Source organism: Oryctolagus cuniculus, chromosome 6, assembly GCF_964237555.1.
Source record: "Oryctolagus cuniculus chromosome 6, mOryCun1.1, whole genome shotgun sequence".
In the NCBI taxonomy this organism is placed as follows: Eukaryota; Metazoa; Chordata; class Mammalia; order Lagomorpha; family Leporidae; genus Oryctolagus; species Oryctolagus cuniculus.
Window position 1 is genome coordinate 168,274,732 of NC_091437.1, and position 14,511 is coordinate 168,289,242.

The 14,511-nt window shown below is 58.6% G+C and overlaps 1 protein-coding gene across 3 annotated transcripts in view; it reads right to left on the minus strand.

The window, feature by feature from the left end:
• Window positions 1-14,467, minus strand: part of ARHGAP39 (Rho GTPase activating protein 39) — a 68,271-nt gene extending 53,804 nt beyond the window's left edge. For all 3 annotated transcript variants that reach the window (XM_051828698.2, XM_051828696.2, XM_051828697.2), the window contains exon 1: window positions 14,270-14,467. The gene's annotated coding sequence lies outside the window, so the exon portion shown is untranslated. The remainder of the gene's footprint in view (window positions 1-14,269) is intronic.
• Between the last annotated feature and the right edge of the window lie 44 nt (window positions 14,468-14,511).

The window sequence follows — 14,511 nt, forward strand, 5'->3', positions numbered from 1 at the left end:
CTCCGGCTGTCACAGCCATTTGGGGAGTGAGCCAGTGGATGGCTGCAACTCTGCCTTCCAAATAAATAGATCTTTAAAAGAAAAAAAATCTAAAGAATGTTAAGATAAATGAAGAAAATAAAAATTAAGACCATTCCCAGATTCCAGAATCTGTTGGCTCCAAGATGACCACCCTGGTGGACCCCTTGTCTGGGCAGCAGCAGTGAGCTCCTAACTCCCAGTGTCACCCCATGCCCCAGTCTATTGGCCACAGCAGCCACCAGGGTCCTTGTGAAACAGGGGCAGTGGCCCATCCCCCCAGCCCACACTGCCCTCCTCCTGCTGTCCCCCCCAGCCCACACTGCCCTCCTCCTGCTGTCCCCCCCAGCCCACACTGCCCTCCTCCTGCTGTCCCCAGCCCACACTGCCCTCCTGCTGTCCCTGTCCCCCAGCCCACACTGCCCTCCTCCTGTTGTCCCCCAGCCCACACTGCCCTCCTCCTGCTGTCCCTGTCCCCCAGCCCACACTGCCCTCCTGTCCCCCAGCCCACACTGCCCTCCTCCTGCTGTCCCCCAGCCCACACTGCCCTCCTCCTGCTGTCCCCCAGCCCACACTGCCCTCCTGCTGTCCCCCAGCCCACACTGCCCTCCTCCTGCTATCCCCCCCAGCCCACACTGCCCTCCTGCTATCCCCCCCAGCCCACACTGCCCTCCTGCTGTCCCCCAGCCCACACTGCCCTCCTCCTGCTATCCCCCCCAGCCCACACTGCCCTCCTCCTGCTGTCCCCCCAGCCCACACTGCCCTCCTCCTGCTGTCCCCCAGCCCACACTGCCCTCCTGCTGTCCCCCAGCCCACACTGCCCTCCTCCTGCTGTCCCCCCCAGCCCACACTGCCCTCCTCCTGTTGTCCCCCACAGCCCACACTGCCCTCCTCCTGCTGTCCCCCAGCCCACACTGCCCTCCTGCTATCCCCCAGCCCACACTGCCCTCCTCCTGCTGTCCCCCCCAGCCCACACTGCCCTCCTCCTGCTGTCCCCCCCAGCCCACACTGCCCTCCTCCTGCTGTCCCCAGCCCACACTGCCCTCCTGCTGTCCCTGTCCCCCAGCCCACACTGCCCTCCTCCTGTTGTCCCCCAGCCCACACTGCCCTCCTCCTGCTGTCTCCCAGCCCACACTGCCCTCCTCCTGCTGTCCCTGTCCCCAGCCCACACTGCCCTCCTCCTGCTGTCCCCCAGCCCACACTGCCCTCCTCCTGCTGTCCCCAGCCCACACTGCCCTCCTCCTGCTGTCCCCCAGCCCACACTGCCCTCCTGCTGTCTGCAGCTCTGGACAGCGCCCAGCACCACGGCTCCTTTCCCTGACAGATGGTTCCACCGTTCCAGCTCTGCTCACATGCCTGGGCTGTCAGAGAGGCCGCCTCCACCAGGCTGGCCCCGGGCAGGGCCTCGGCCTGTCTCCCCCAGCACGCAGAGCAGCTTCTCAGTCAACAGTGGGACTGCTCACAGGCAAATGTGCTGAGACTCCCGGGCTTGACCGCTGGCCGTCCACTGCCGTGTGCTCTCTGCTGCCTCGGTTTCCTCATCCAGTGAGTCGCCCAGAGCGTCCAGAACATGGGCTCCAGCAGGAGCAGGCCACGTTCGTCTCCCGGCTCTTGCTCCTGACACGCAGCAAACACCAGAGAACGCTTCGCTCTCCGGAAACCCGCTGATGGGACGGACGCTTGTCTACATCTTATTTTCTCCAGAAAGGACTTTGTAATGCACGCATGAAAATTTTTCAAATGTATAATCTGTACTGCAGGCTGGTGCCGCGGCTCAATAGGCTAATCCTCCACCTGCGGCGCCGGCACACAGGGTTCTAGTCCCGGTCGGGGCGCCGGATTCTGTCCCGGTTGCCCCTCTTCCAGGCCAGCTCTCTGCTGTGGCCAGGGAGTGCAGTGGAGGATGGCCCAAGTGCTTGGGTCCTGCACCCCATGGGAAACCAGGAGAAGCACCTGGTTCCTGGCTTCGGATCAGCATGGTGAACCAATGGCAAAGGAAGACCTTTCTCTCTCTCTCTCACTGTCCACTCTGCCTGTCAAAAAATAAAAATAAAAAAATAATAATCTATATTGCTCTTTAGAACCATCAACCAAATGGGGAAAGGACACACACACAGTCGAGCCCCGGCCAGAGTGCGCGTCCAGGTCTGCTGGCTGCCTGGACACGCTGGGGGAGGGCGGAGGGCTCTGCGCTGTGCTCCCTCACTGCCTTCAAATTTGGAACATCTGTTCAAATATCTAAGAGAAAATGAAAAAAAAAATGTAAAATACTCACTAGCAATAAAAAATCTGAAAATAAAATTAAAAAACAATTCCATTTATAACATCAAAAAAATTTTAGGAATAAGTTTAACAAAAGACGGGCCAGACTTCACCTCGAGAGCCTATAAGGCAGGGACCAGTGCTGTGGCACAGGAAGCTAAGCCACCACCCATGATGCAGGCACCCTCCATGACAGCGCCAGTTCAAGCCTTGGAGCTCTGCTTCCAATCCAGCTCCCTACTAACCCTCCTGGGAAGGCAGTGACGATGGCCCAAGGGCCTGGACCCCTGCCACCGGGAAGGAGACCCAGACAGAGCTCTGGGCTCCTGGCTGCAGCCTGGACCAGCCCCGGCCACTGAGGTCATTTGGGGAGTGAACCGGCAGATGAAAGATCTCTCTTTTCCTATCACCCCTCTGCTTTTCAAATAAATAAATAAATCTATAAATACTACAAAAATTGACGAAGTAAATTAAAAACAACCTAAATAAATGGTAAGACATCACCTGCTCATGAAATAAAAAGCTTTACTGAGAAAGCAAAATACTCCATATTAATTTAAAGATTCAGCAGATCCCTATTAAATGAGCTTTTTTTTTTTAACGGAAACTGGGTGATCCAGAAATTAATTTGGAAGTTTGAGACCCAGAGTAGCCGTAGCACTCTCAACAGAGTGGGAGAGCACGTGGCCTGACTCGCTGTGAAGCCACAAAAGGCGGCCACGGGCGAGAGGCGAGAGAGAAGCCCTCCAGCTGCTGGGTCAGGCGTTTTCCACGAGGCCGGAGGTCTCTGCTGTCCCATGGACACCTGCAGAGGAAGGGAGTCAGACTCTCCCCAGCACCATTTGCAAAAAGTAGCTCAAAACGGACCACATGCCTAAGGCGACAATATACAAAGATCGACACCACAAAGGGACTTCAGAAAGGAAGTGAAAAATGGAACTAAAAGATGAGCTTATTTTGCTGCAAAATTGTGAAGTCCGTGCATACAAAGGGTCTTCAAACTTTCATGACAACTGTGCATTATGAAAAAACCATGCATGGGTTCAAACATGTTCATGTCAGAACAAATTCATCTTTTAATTTCATTTTCCACAAACTTTCCAAAGCGCCCCCGTAAATAAAGACACAAGATCACCAGTTGCTACAGGGACGAGCATGAGCCGCAAGGGCCGGCACGCTCTGGAAGCTTCCTGTCTCTGGGAACAGAGAGGCAGGGATCCCACAGGTCTGCAGCCTACAAGCTCAAGCCCTCAGATGCAGACAAGACCCCAGCAACAGGGAAACACCTGTGTCCAGCCGTGAAGGGCGTCATGGAAGCGCAAGGACCACCACCACACCACAGGCACCCAACCAGGTACACCTCGTATGAAAGCAACCACACATGGGGCCAGGGATGTGGTGTAGCGGGTAAAGCTGTTGCCTGTGGTGCCAGCATCCCACATGGGCACCGGTTCGAGACTCGGCTGCACCACTTCTGATCCAGCTCCCTGCTGTGGCCTGGGAGAGCAGGGGAAGATGGCCAAGTGCTTGGCCCCTGCACCCGCGTGGGGGACCTGGAGGAAGCACCTTGCTTTGGATGGAGCTGTGCCGTTGCGGCCCACTGGGGAGTGAGCCAGCGGATGGAGACCTCTCTCTAACTGCAGCTCTCAAATAAATAAATAGATCTTTTAGAAGAAAGAAGCCACACAAATGCAGCTCGGGGACCAGCCGCCGGGAAACTAAATGATTACTAGGTGGCAGCTGTATTTATCATGGGACAACATTTGTAGCTTGCAGCACAAGCACTATGTAAAGGTAAAACTTCATATTTTGAAATTATTTATTTATTTGAGAGAGACCTCTCCTATCTGTTGGTTTACTCCCCAAATGCTTCCAACAGCTGGGCCTGGGCCAGGCCAAAGCCAGGAGCCAGCAGCTCCATCTGGGTCCCCCAGGTGGGTGGCAGGGACCCGACCACCTGAGGCATCACTGCCTCCCAGGGTGTGCATCAGCTGGGATGTGGAATCGGGAGAAGATCCAGGGCTCAAACACAGGCACTCCCAGAAGGGGTGTGTGCATCATTCCCGGAGTCTGCCGTGGCCTGGGAAAGCGGTGGAAGATGGCTCAAGTGCCTGGGCCCCTGCACCCGCGTGGGAGACCAGAAAGAAGCTCCTGGCTCTGGATGGGCGCAGCTCTGGCCGTTGACGCCATTTAGGGAGTGAACCAGTGGAAGGAAGACCTTTCTCTCTGTCTCTCCCGCTCACTGTCTGTAACTCTACCTCTCAAATACATAAAATCTTAAAAAAAGAAAGAAAGAAAGAAAGAAAAAAGAACATGTGAACACTGCAAACTCAACTAAGTAAAAAGGAAGATAATAAAAGTGGGGGAAGACTCAACAAAACAGACACAGACATGAACCCCACACCCGCGCCCAGTGGGAGAGATGAGCAAAACCAAAGGCCAGTTTTGCGACAAGAGGAGGATGCACTTGAGGCAGAACCAGCTCCAGTCACGGCTGAGAGGACAGCGGGAGGCGGGCCGCGGGCCGGCAGCTCCACTCGCGCCCCAGCCAGACAGCGGGAGGCGGGCCGCGGGCCGGCAGCTCCACTCGCGCCCCAGCCAGAGCCTGGGCTGAGTCCTGGCTCCACTCTCGTTCCAGCCGCTGGCCAGCAGCAGGTGAAGGGCCAGGTACTTGGGACCCTGACCCCGAGGGGAGACCCAGATGCAGTTCCTGGCTCCTGGCTTCAGCCTGACACGGCTGTGGCTATTTGGGGAGTGAACGGAAGCAGACAGAAGACGTCTCTCTCTTCCTTTCAAACCAACAAGAAATACAGAAATTTTGTTGTTGTTTATGGGATGCAGGCATCCAAGCAGTGTCTTTTTTTTTTCTTTTTAAAGATTTATTTAATTATTTTAAAGGCAGAGTTACAGAGAGGCAGAGGCGGAACGAGAGCTCTTCCATGGGCTGGTTCACTCCCCAAATGGCTGCAATGGCCAGGACTGGGCTGATCTGAAGCCAGGACCCAGGAGCTACTTCTGGGTCCCCCATGAGGGTTCGGAGCCCCAAGTACTTGGACTATCTTCAGCTGCCTTCCCAGGCACATGAGCAGGGAGCCAGACTGGAAGTGGAGCAGTCGGGACTTGAACAGGGATGGGATGCTGACTGCAGGCGGTGGCTGCACCTGCTATGCCACAGCACCAGTCCCCAAAAAATAATTTTTTTTTTTTTTGACAGGCAGAGTGGATAGTGAGAGAGAGACAGAGAGAAAGGTCTTCCTTTTTGCCGTTGGTTCACCCTCCAATGGCCGCCGCGCTGCGACCGGCACATTGCGCTGATCCGAATCCAGGAGCCAGGTACTTCTCCTGGTCTCCCATGGGGTGCAGGGCCCAAAGACTTGGGCCATCCTCCACTGCACTCCCTGGCCATAACAGAGAGCTGGCCTGGAAGAGGGGCAACCGGGACAGAATCCGGTGCCCTGACTGGGACTAGAACCCGGTGTGCCGGCACCACAAGGCAGAGGATTAGCCTATTGAGCCATGGCGCCGGCCAAAAATAAATCTTAAAAAAAAAAAAAAAAAAAAAAAAAAGGCTTGCACACACTTAAGCAACTATTGTTGCTTAAAAAGTGGAAACGACCCAGGTGTCTGCATGGAAGAATGGGACAACAAATCAGGGCTTTTATTTTTTATTTTAGTTAATAAAATTTTATTTTTCCAAATGTACAATTCACTAGACCTGGTCAGGCAGGGTCACCAGTGGCGATGGCATCTCCATCCTTGCTGTCTCTGGTGTGAGTTAACTGGGCTCTGTGCTTTGAAGCCAGTTTGAGAAATCCTTTACTGAGGAGCTCTGGAAGGCGGCCCCGGCCTGGGCCCCGCAGCTCCAGCCACTCAGGGACCACAGCCAGAGTCAGGAGCTGTGAGTGTCCACAGCGGCTTGTCAGACAGAACCAGGTTACACAGCTTGTCCCACACTCTGCCCACACATCTTCTGTTGGCCTCCAAAGCTGTGCACGGGGCCTTTACCTTTCTTTCTTTCTTAAGTATTTTTTAAAATTTACTTATTTGAGAGGTAGAGTTACGACAGAGGTCTTCCATCTGCTGGCTCACTCCCTAAACAGTTGCAATGGCTGGAGCTGAGCGGCTTTGGAGCCAGGAGCCAGGAGCTTCTTTCCCAAGGACTTGGGCCTTCTGCTGCTTTCCCAGGTGCATTAGCAGAGTTGAATCAGACGTGAAGCAGCCAAGACCTGAACCAGTACCCACATGGGATGCAGGTGCCACAGGCAAAGGCTCAGTCCACCTGCGCCACGGTGCCAGCCCCGTCTTGTGATAAATATATACATACTTTTTAATTTATGTGACAGAGTTACAGAGAAAGGCAGACAGAGAGAGAGGTCTTCCATCTGCTCGGTCACTCCCCAAATGGCTGCAACAGCTGGATCTGAAGCCAGGAGATTCTTCCGGGTCTCCCACACGGGTGCAGAGACCCAAGGACTTGGGCCACCTTCCACTGTTTTCCCAGGCCACAGCAGAGGGCTGGACTGGAAGTGGAGCAGCCAGGACTGAAATGGGATGCCGGTACTGCAGGCTGGGGCTTTAGCCCACTGTACCACAGTGCCGGCCCCATCCTTGTCTTCCTTGGTGACTCGCTGGCGCCTGTCTCTTGATGTCCTCGGGCAGCAGGGCAAGGTGCAGAGCACAACAGAGACCATCTCAGCCTTGCCAGATGTTGGACAAAGAGAAAACAGGGCGTGGAGTCCTGGGAAGCAGCCTCAGCACCTGAGACTGGGTGCCTGTACCAGCGGCTCACGACACCCCCGCCCCGCCCCACCAATCTCTCTACAGCCAGCCCACCGAGCCCCAGGACGACCCCTGCTCCAAGGGTACTGTGTTTGCATTTCTCATCTCTTAGGCCAGGTCACGACACAGAAGCCTGGGCGATGCTTCAGAAAGACACAGTGGGCCGGCGCCGCGGCTCACTAGGCTAATCCTCCGCCTCGTGGCGCCGGCACACCGGGTTCTAGTCCCGGTCGGGGCGCCGGATTCTGTCCCGGTTGCCCCTCTTCCAGGCCAGCTCTCTGCTGTGGCCAGGGAGTACAGTGGAGGATGGCCCAAGTGCTTGGGCCCTGCACCCCATGGGAGACCAGGATAAGTACCTGGCTCCTGCCATTGGATCAGCGCGGTGCGCCGGCCGCAGCGGCCATTGGAGGGTGAACCAACGGCAAAGGAAGACCTTTCTCTCTCTCTCACTGTCCGCTCTGCCTGTCAAAAAAAAAAAAAAAAAAAAAAAAAGAAAGACACAGTGTCTCAGGCCAGCCCTCGGCCCAGCCTGGCCGCCTCCCTACCACTCTCCTGTGTCCCTGAAGCTCTGCCCTCCAGCTGCCCAGGGCTGCCCTGTGAGCTCGTCTCCCCCAAGGCCCTGAACTGCTTGCTCTCAGCCTGGTGCCGGTCCTACAGAGCACACACCAGACTCAGGTCTAAGAGGCAGGGGTCTCACCCTGCATGCCAGCCCCTAGCACTGGCACTCCCGCAGTGATCATGAGCAGTTGGGAAAGGCAGTTCCAAGGTGCACCCTCCTCCCAGACTCCCAGGAGGGACTGTGGCGTTGCCACCGGCTCCCAGTGCCAGGCATGCTCACCGCAGCCTGTAAGCTTCAGAGCCGTGAAATGATGCCCCTGCTGAGTGACTCGCGCCTGTGAGGGCCCGACTCGTCTGCGGCTGCACCTGGGACTCTGATGGAGCCTCTGCCCCCCCCCCCCCCCCCCGCCGTGCAGGGTGGGCACCAGGCAGCAGCCTGGAGTTGATAAACGATTTAGCGCTTAAAACACATCAGAAGGCATGAATGGGGTCTTTGTGTAAGTTCTGGGGTTTTCTGAAAAGCAAGTGAACAGAAAAAGCTGGAGCCAGGAAGCTGCAAAACACCTTTTTTTGTTTTTCAAAAGTTATCTTACTTACTTGAAAAGGAGAGTAATGGAGAATCTTCCACCTGCCAATTTACTGCCCAGGGGGCCAGAAAGCCAGGGCTGGGCCAGATGGCAGCCAGGAGCTTCGTCTGGTCTCTCACACGGGGGCAGGGACCTAAGCACTTGAGCCATCCTCTGCTGCTTTCTTAGGCCGTTAGCAGGGAGCTAGATGGGAAGTGGAGTGGCCAGGACTTGAACCAACACCTCTACCTGCTAGGCCACAGCGCCGGCCCCACCTCTCTTCTCACCTGTGTCCCGAGTCACAGGTGGGACTTCAGCTGCAAAACGCCTCCCGCTGGAGAGACAGGCCACGTTCTTCATGTTGCAGGCAGCACACGGCCCTCCAGGCTCCAGGACATACGCCATCTGGGTCCTGCCTCACGCTGCCCCTTCCTCCCGGGGTGCACTCGTCTGGGGCCTGGGCAGCAGCCCTCCAGGCCCAGCTGCCAGCACCACGCCTCCTGACCCCTAAGAGTCTGCCTAGGACCCCAGGCACACTGCCACCACTGCACATCCACTCCAGAGCCACCTCCACAGGTCTGGCCTGTCTCCATCTCCAGGGTGCTTGATGGGCAGGTGGCTGGCCCACGGCGGATGACAGGGGACTGGGAGTGGGATGAGGTGTCTGGGTCCAGCACACACAGAACCAGGCAGAGCCAAACCAATGGAGGTGGGATCTGTCCCCAAGAGCTCCATGCAAGAGCTGTGCCTTTCCTGGACCCAGGCGGCCTGTTCCAGACGCATTCTGTGGTTCCTGCACTTCCTGTGAAGGTCCCACGCGAGGGCCTCTGGGCCTGCGGCGTTATCCCCACCCAGTTTCTAGGAACCAGAGGCCACTTTTCAGAAGCAGCAGGAATTTTCATAGCAAACTGAATCCAAGTCCAACACCACCGCCATTATCCTCCAGCTTTGTCCAAGCTGCCGACGCGCCCTGTCGGCACGCAGTCCAGCACCTCAGGGACCTGAGACCGTGGGCTGCCCGACTGCCGCTGAGACACCCCGGCAGCAGGCCCGGGGACGAGAGACACCGCCCACAGCTCCGCCACCAGGAAATCCAGGCCCTGTCCCCGCTGAGCCTCCACTGGAGAAGGCGGGAAAGGCGGGAGGAGCACGGCACAGTACAGAGAGGGGCGGACGGAGGCTCCTGTCCGCGCCCGGTGCCGCGGCCGCTCTCCTGTGCACACCTGTGCACACGGCGCTCCTCGTCTGAGCCCAGCCTGTACGCGGGTGTGCTGTGCCGGAGACGGCAGTTTGGCACAGCACCGTGCCCCTTCCCAGTGCCTGGCTCAGGTCCCAGCTCCACTCCCGACTCCAGCTTCCTGCTGTGTGAACCCTGGGAGGCAGTGGTGAGGGCTCAAGCACCTGGACCCTGCCGCCCTTGTGGGAGACCTGGAGTAAGTTCCTGGCTCCCCTGTGGCCTCTGAGCCCTGGCTGCCATGAGTACTGGGAGTAAACCAGAGGATGTGAGCTCTCTCACTGCCTCTCAAATAAACACATTTTTTAAAAAATACATAAAATTTGGCCGGCGCCGGCACACCAGGTTCTAGTCCCGGTCGGGGCGCTGGATTCTGTCCCGGTTGCCCCTCTTCCAGGCCAGCTCTCTGCTGTGGCCCGGGAGTGCAGTGGAGGATGGCCCAAGTGCCTGGGCCCTGCACCCCATGGGAGACCAGGAAAAGCACCTGGCTCCTGCCATCGGATCAGCGCGGTGCACTGGCTGCGGCGGCCATTGGAGGGTGAACCAACGGCAAAGGAAGACCTTTCTCTCTGTCTCTCTCTCACTGTCCACTCTGCCTCTCAAAAATAAATAAATAAATAAATAAATAAATAAAATTTAATAGTTTTAGCATACTCACAGATATGTGCAATATTCATTACAGTGAATTTCAGGGCATTTTCATTCCCATTCCTCTTAGCTGTCACCCCCCAGCCCTGGGAAACCACAAATGTGCTTCTCTCCATGCAGGTCCTGTTCTGGACGCTTCATATAAACCTATCAGTGCAGTGTGTTCCTGGCTACTTTTACTCAGCGTAATATTTTCAAGGTCACTCATATTTCAGCATAAATCAGTAACTTCGTTTTTTCGTTTTGTTTTTATTTGAGGCAGTGTGACAGACAGGGTGGGGGAGGGGGGAACAAGCTCCCCAAATCAAATGCCTGCAATAACTGGGGCTGGGCCAAGGCTGGAGCCAGGAGCTCAGAATGCAGCCGCGGTCGCCCACAGGGGCGGCAGAACGAATCATTTGAGCCATCACCACTGCCGCCCAGCGTCTGCATTAGTGGGAAGCTGGACTCAGGAGCCGGAGCACGGAGTGAAATCCAGGTACTCCCACGTGGGATGAGGGCATCGAACTGTTAGCTAAACCCGTCTCAACTTTTTGTTTTGTTTTGTTTTGTTTTTTTGAAAGTCAGAGTTACACAGACAGAAGGAAAGGCAGAGAGAGAGAGAGAGACAGAGAGAGGGAGGGAGGGAGGGGTCTTCCATCCGCTGGTTCACTCCCCAGTTGGCTACAATGGCTGGAGCTGTGCTGATCCAAAGCCAGGGGCCAGGAGCAGGTGCAGGGGCCCAAGGACTTGGGCATCTTCTGCTGCTTTCCCAGGCCACAGCAGGGAGCTGGTTCGGAAGGGGAGCAGCCGGGACTCCAACAGGCACCCATATGGGATGCTGGCACTCAGGTGGCAGCTTTACCTGCTACGCCACAGCGCTGGCCCCTCAACTTACTTATTTTTATTGCCAAACGATATTCTGTTATATGGCTACAGCACATTCACTACTGATAGACACCTGGGTGCTGTCACTCCTCAGTCACTGCACGCTGCGAACACGCGTGGACAGGCCTCTGTGCGGCGTGTTTCCTGGACAGTCTTACTCAGGAGAACACACAAAAGGTGAGCCAATTCCCAGCTGAGAACGCCCTTGCATCTGCCTACCGTGCTGTCTGGAGTACAGATGGGTGGTGTGGAGACAGATGAAGAAAGAAGTGCAGAGTCAAAGACACTGGCAGTCAGGAGCGAGCCCCGTTCCTGGGCGGGTCCCACAGGCACCCACGACACTGCTCCTGAGGCCCCCGGCGCAGCAGCCATCCGGGGGGCCGGCTGGACAAACTTCATCCCCCCATTCAGGGCCAGACAAGGAAGCCACGGCACAGAATCACCAGGAAGTGTGCCGATGCGGAAGGGCCTCACAAACATGGCTGGAAAGGCAAGGTTCAGAAACTGCCACAGCGCAAGCTTGCCTGGCTGGTTACAACGCGGCTTTCCCAGAGGATACCAGGGAAGCCAGGCTCCCAGGGAGAGGCCTGAGGGGTGGGCCCTGCCGCACCCTCTGTTCTTCTGAACCGTGTGGCCACGTTATCAGCTCATAAACACTGAAGCCTTTAAGGAAGCAGAAATAGAAGAGAACCCTTTGAGAACGGAAAAACAAACAAACAAACAAACAAAAACAAAAAAACAAAAAAAACAAAAAAACAACTGCACTCAAGAAAGCCAGGAGGCTGGCACTGTGGTGTAGCAGGTAGAGCTGCTGCCTGCAGCCTCCCATATGGGTACTGGTTCAAGTCCCAGCTGCTCCACTTCCAATCCAGCTCTCTGCTGTGGCCTGGGAAAGCAGTAGAAGACGGCCCAAGTCCTTGGGCCCCTGCACCTGTGTGGGAGACCTGGAAAAAGCCCCTGGCTCCGGATCAGCGCAGCTCCTGCTGTTGCGGACATCTGAGGAGTGAACCAGTGCATAGAAGACTATTCTCTCTCTGCCTCTCCTTCTCTCTGTGTGTGTGTGTAACTCAGACTTTCAAATAAATAAAAAGCAAGCAAGCAAGCCAGGGAGGAGAGGCCCTGGGTAGCTGGAAACAACCAATGTGGAGGAAATCAGTAGATGGGGAGTCCTGCCCACAGTGTCGATCACTCCCTGTGCAGGCAACTCCTCCCTGAGGCCAAGGCCGAGCCAGGGTCGGGGAGCTCAGAGACCCACAGGGGCAAGAGCATGCTCCTGGGCTCCTTACAGAACGTCCACGACACTAGAGGGACACACGAGACCCACAGCCCACGGCCACAGTCAGTGGACAGGCTGCTGAAGCGAGGCCGTCTGCTGTGGGGAAGCCGCCGCCTGCAGTGCCAGCACCCCACATGGGTGCTGGTTCGAGTCCCAGCTGTTCCACTTCTGATCCAGCTCCCTGCTAATGAGCCTGGGAAAGCAGCAGATGCCTATGGGCACGGGCCCCTGCACCCGCGTGGGAGACCTGGAAGAAGCTCCTGGCTCTTGGTTTCAGGTTGGCTCAGCTCTGGGCATTGCAGCCATTTGGGGAGTGAACCGGCAGATGGAAGACCTCTGTCTCTACCTCTCTGTAACTCTTTCAAATAAATAAAATAAATCTTTAAAAAAAAATAAACAGAACGTATTTCAAGAAAACTTGTTTCTGGTAGCACTGGAGTCAACAGGCCACATGTGCTGAGCTGTGACTGAGCTGTCAAGGACATGCCACGTCTCCACGCGGCAAGCCCTGAACAAGAGGGGACCAGACCCGAGGAGGTTAAGTCTGTTCGCTTCCCGCAGTTTAGCTAGGCAGGTGTCACGGTGTCACAGCCTATCCGAGCTCTCCCTTCCTGCCGGCCGCGTCCTGGATGTCACAGGACAGCACCGCGAAGCCCGCGGCCTGGGCAGCTCACTGCACACGGGGGCAAGCTTCGTCTCTCCATTCACAGCTCCCTGACCCAGGACGCCGGGCCCTCAGGCCCCGGGGGCGCTCCCCAGAACAGGTCATACACGCAGCACACTCTTCAGTTCGGTCCAGATCTGTCCCTCCCCCAGGTCTGAATACAGAGCCGCAAGGTTCGGGTTCGCACGGCACCGGGATGGAACCAGTGAGCCCCCCCGCTCCCCGCAGCACCCTGGCCGGCCGACCTTGGCGGCTGTAGCCATTCCTAACTTTTTAAAGCGCAACCCTCTACAAGTCGCGAGTCCCGCAACACCTCTGGGACGACATCACGAGGGTTCCCAAGGCAGGGACGTCGCCCAAGACCGCAAAGCCGGCGACCAGGAGTCACGCCTCGGCGGCAGGCGTCCATCGGCCCGGCGTAGGCGCTGGGCACCTGCTACCACGCCGCCGCCCAGCCGCACACCTTGCGCTCGGGCCGCGCGGGAGCCGCCGCAGGAACCACCTGCTGTTTACCGGCGGCGCCCGGGACGCGGCGTCCAGCCCCCGCCCCCGCTTCCAAAGACAAATGTCGGCATTGTCTGCGCCGGGGGAGGAACGCGAAGCCTGCAACTGTGGGTTCTCTGCAGAGGTCATTGGAGGTTTGGCGGGGCCCGCACGCCGCCCGAGAGGGAGGGGCCTCCCGCATTTCTGCCGCTGAAGGCTGCGCAGCGCGCACAGCAGCTGCTGCGGGAGCGGCACGGAACACACCCACAGCTGCCGCGCCCCGCGCCGGCTGCGCGCTCGGAAAGGAAGGCGTCCCGGGCCTCCGGCGCACGTGCCTCGCCCGCGGCCGCTGCGGACCCCACCGGGGGACCCCGGCGCCAGAGCCCCCAGCCCGCGCCTGCCGCAGGGCACGCGGCGCCGGCGCCGGCCGCGACCCCGACCCCGAGCGGCGGGTAGCCGGGCCCAGAGACGCCCCTCGGAGCCCCGGGCCCCGGACAAAGCCCTGCGCGGGTGGGCAGTGCGCGTCCAGCGCCCGCACGGCCCGCCCCGCCCCGGGTCGCCCTTCAGGTCGCCCGCGCCGGCCCCACCCGCTGCCCCCGCGACCGGACCGCGCCCCCGGCCGCCTCAGGAGGGGACACCGAGCGCTCACACGCACTCTGGGCCCGGCGAGCCCGCACCCCAGTCCGGCCCCTCGGCCCGTGCCCTGCCCCCTTACGGCTTCGGCCCCCGGCGCCCCGGCGCCCCGGCCCCCGCTCCCGCGGCCCGGCCGCAGCCCCGCCCCGCACCCTCGGTCTCGGAGGGCCCGGGTTCTCTCGCGCCCGGGCCGGGGGCCCTCACTGAGGCCGGGCCGGGGCCGCAGCGCCGGCCTCTCCGCCATCTTCCTGGCCCGCGCCGCCCACCGCCCGCGCTCTCACCCGCCGGCTGTGCGCGGGCTGCGCCGCCACAGCCTTTCATTCCGGCCCGCGCACCGCGCCCCTCGCGTGAACTGCCGCGCGGTCCTCCGACCGCTGCCGCCGCCGCCGCCGCTGCCAACAGCTCGCACTGCCCGTGTCCGCCGCCGCCGCCGCCGCCGCCGCCGCCGGCCCAGTGCGCGGCGACCGCGCGTCCTCCCGTCACCAAGCGCAACCCCCCGCCTCCGGCTCCGCCCCCGCGCCGG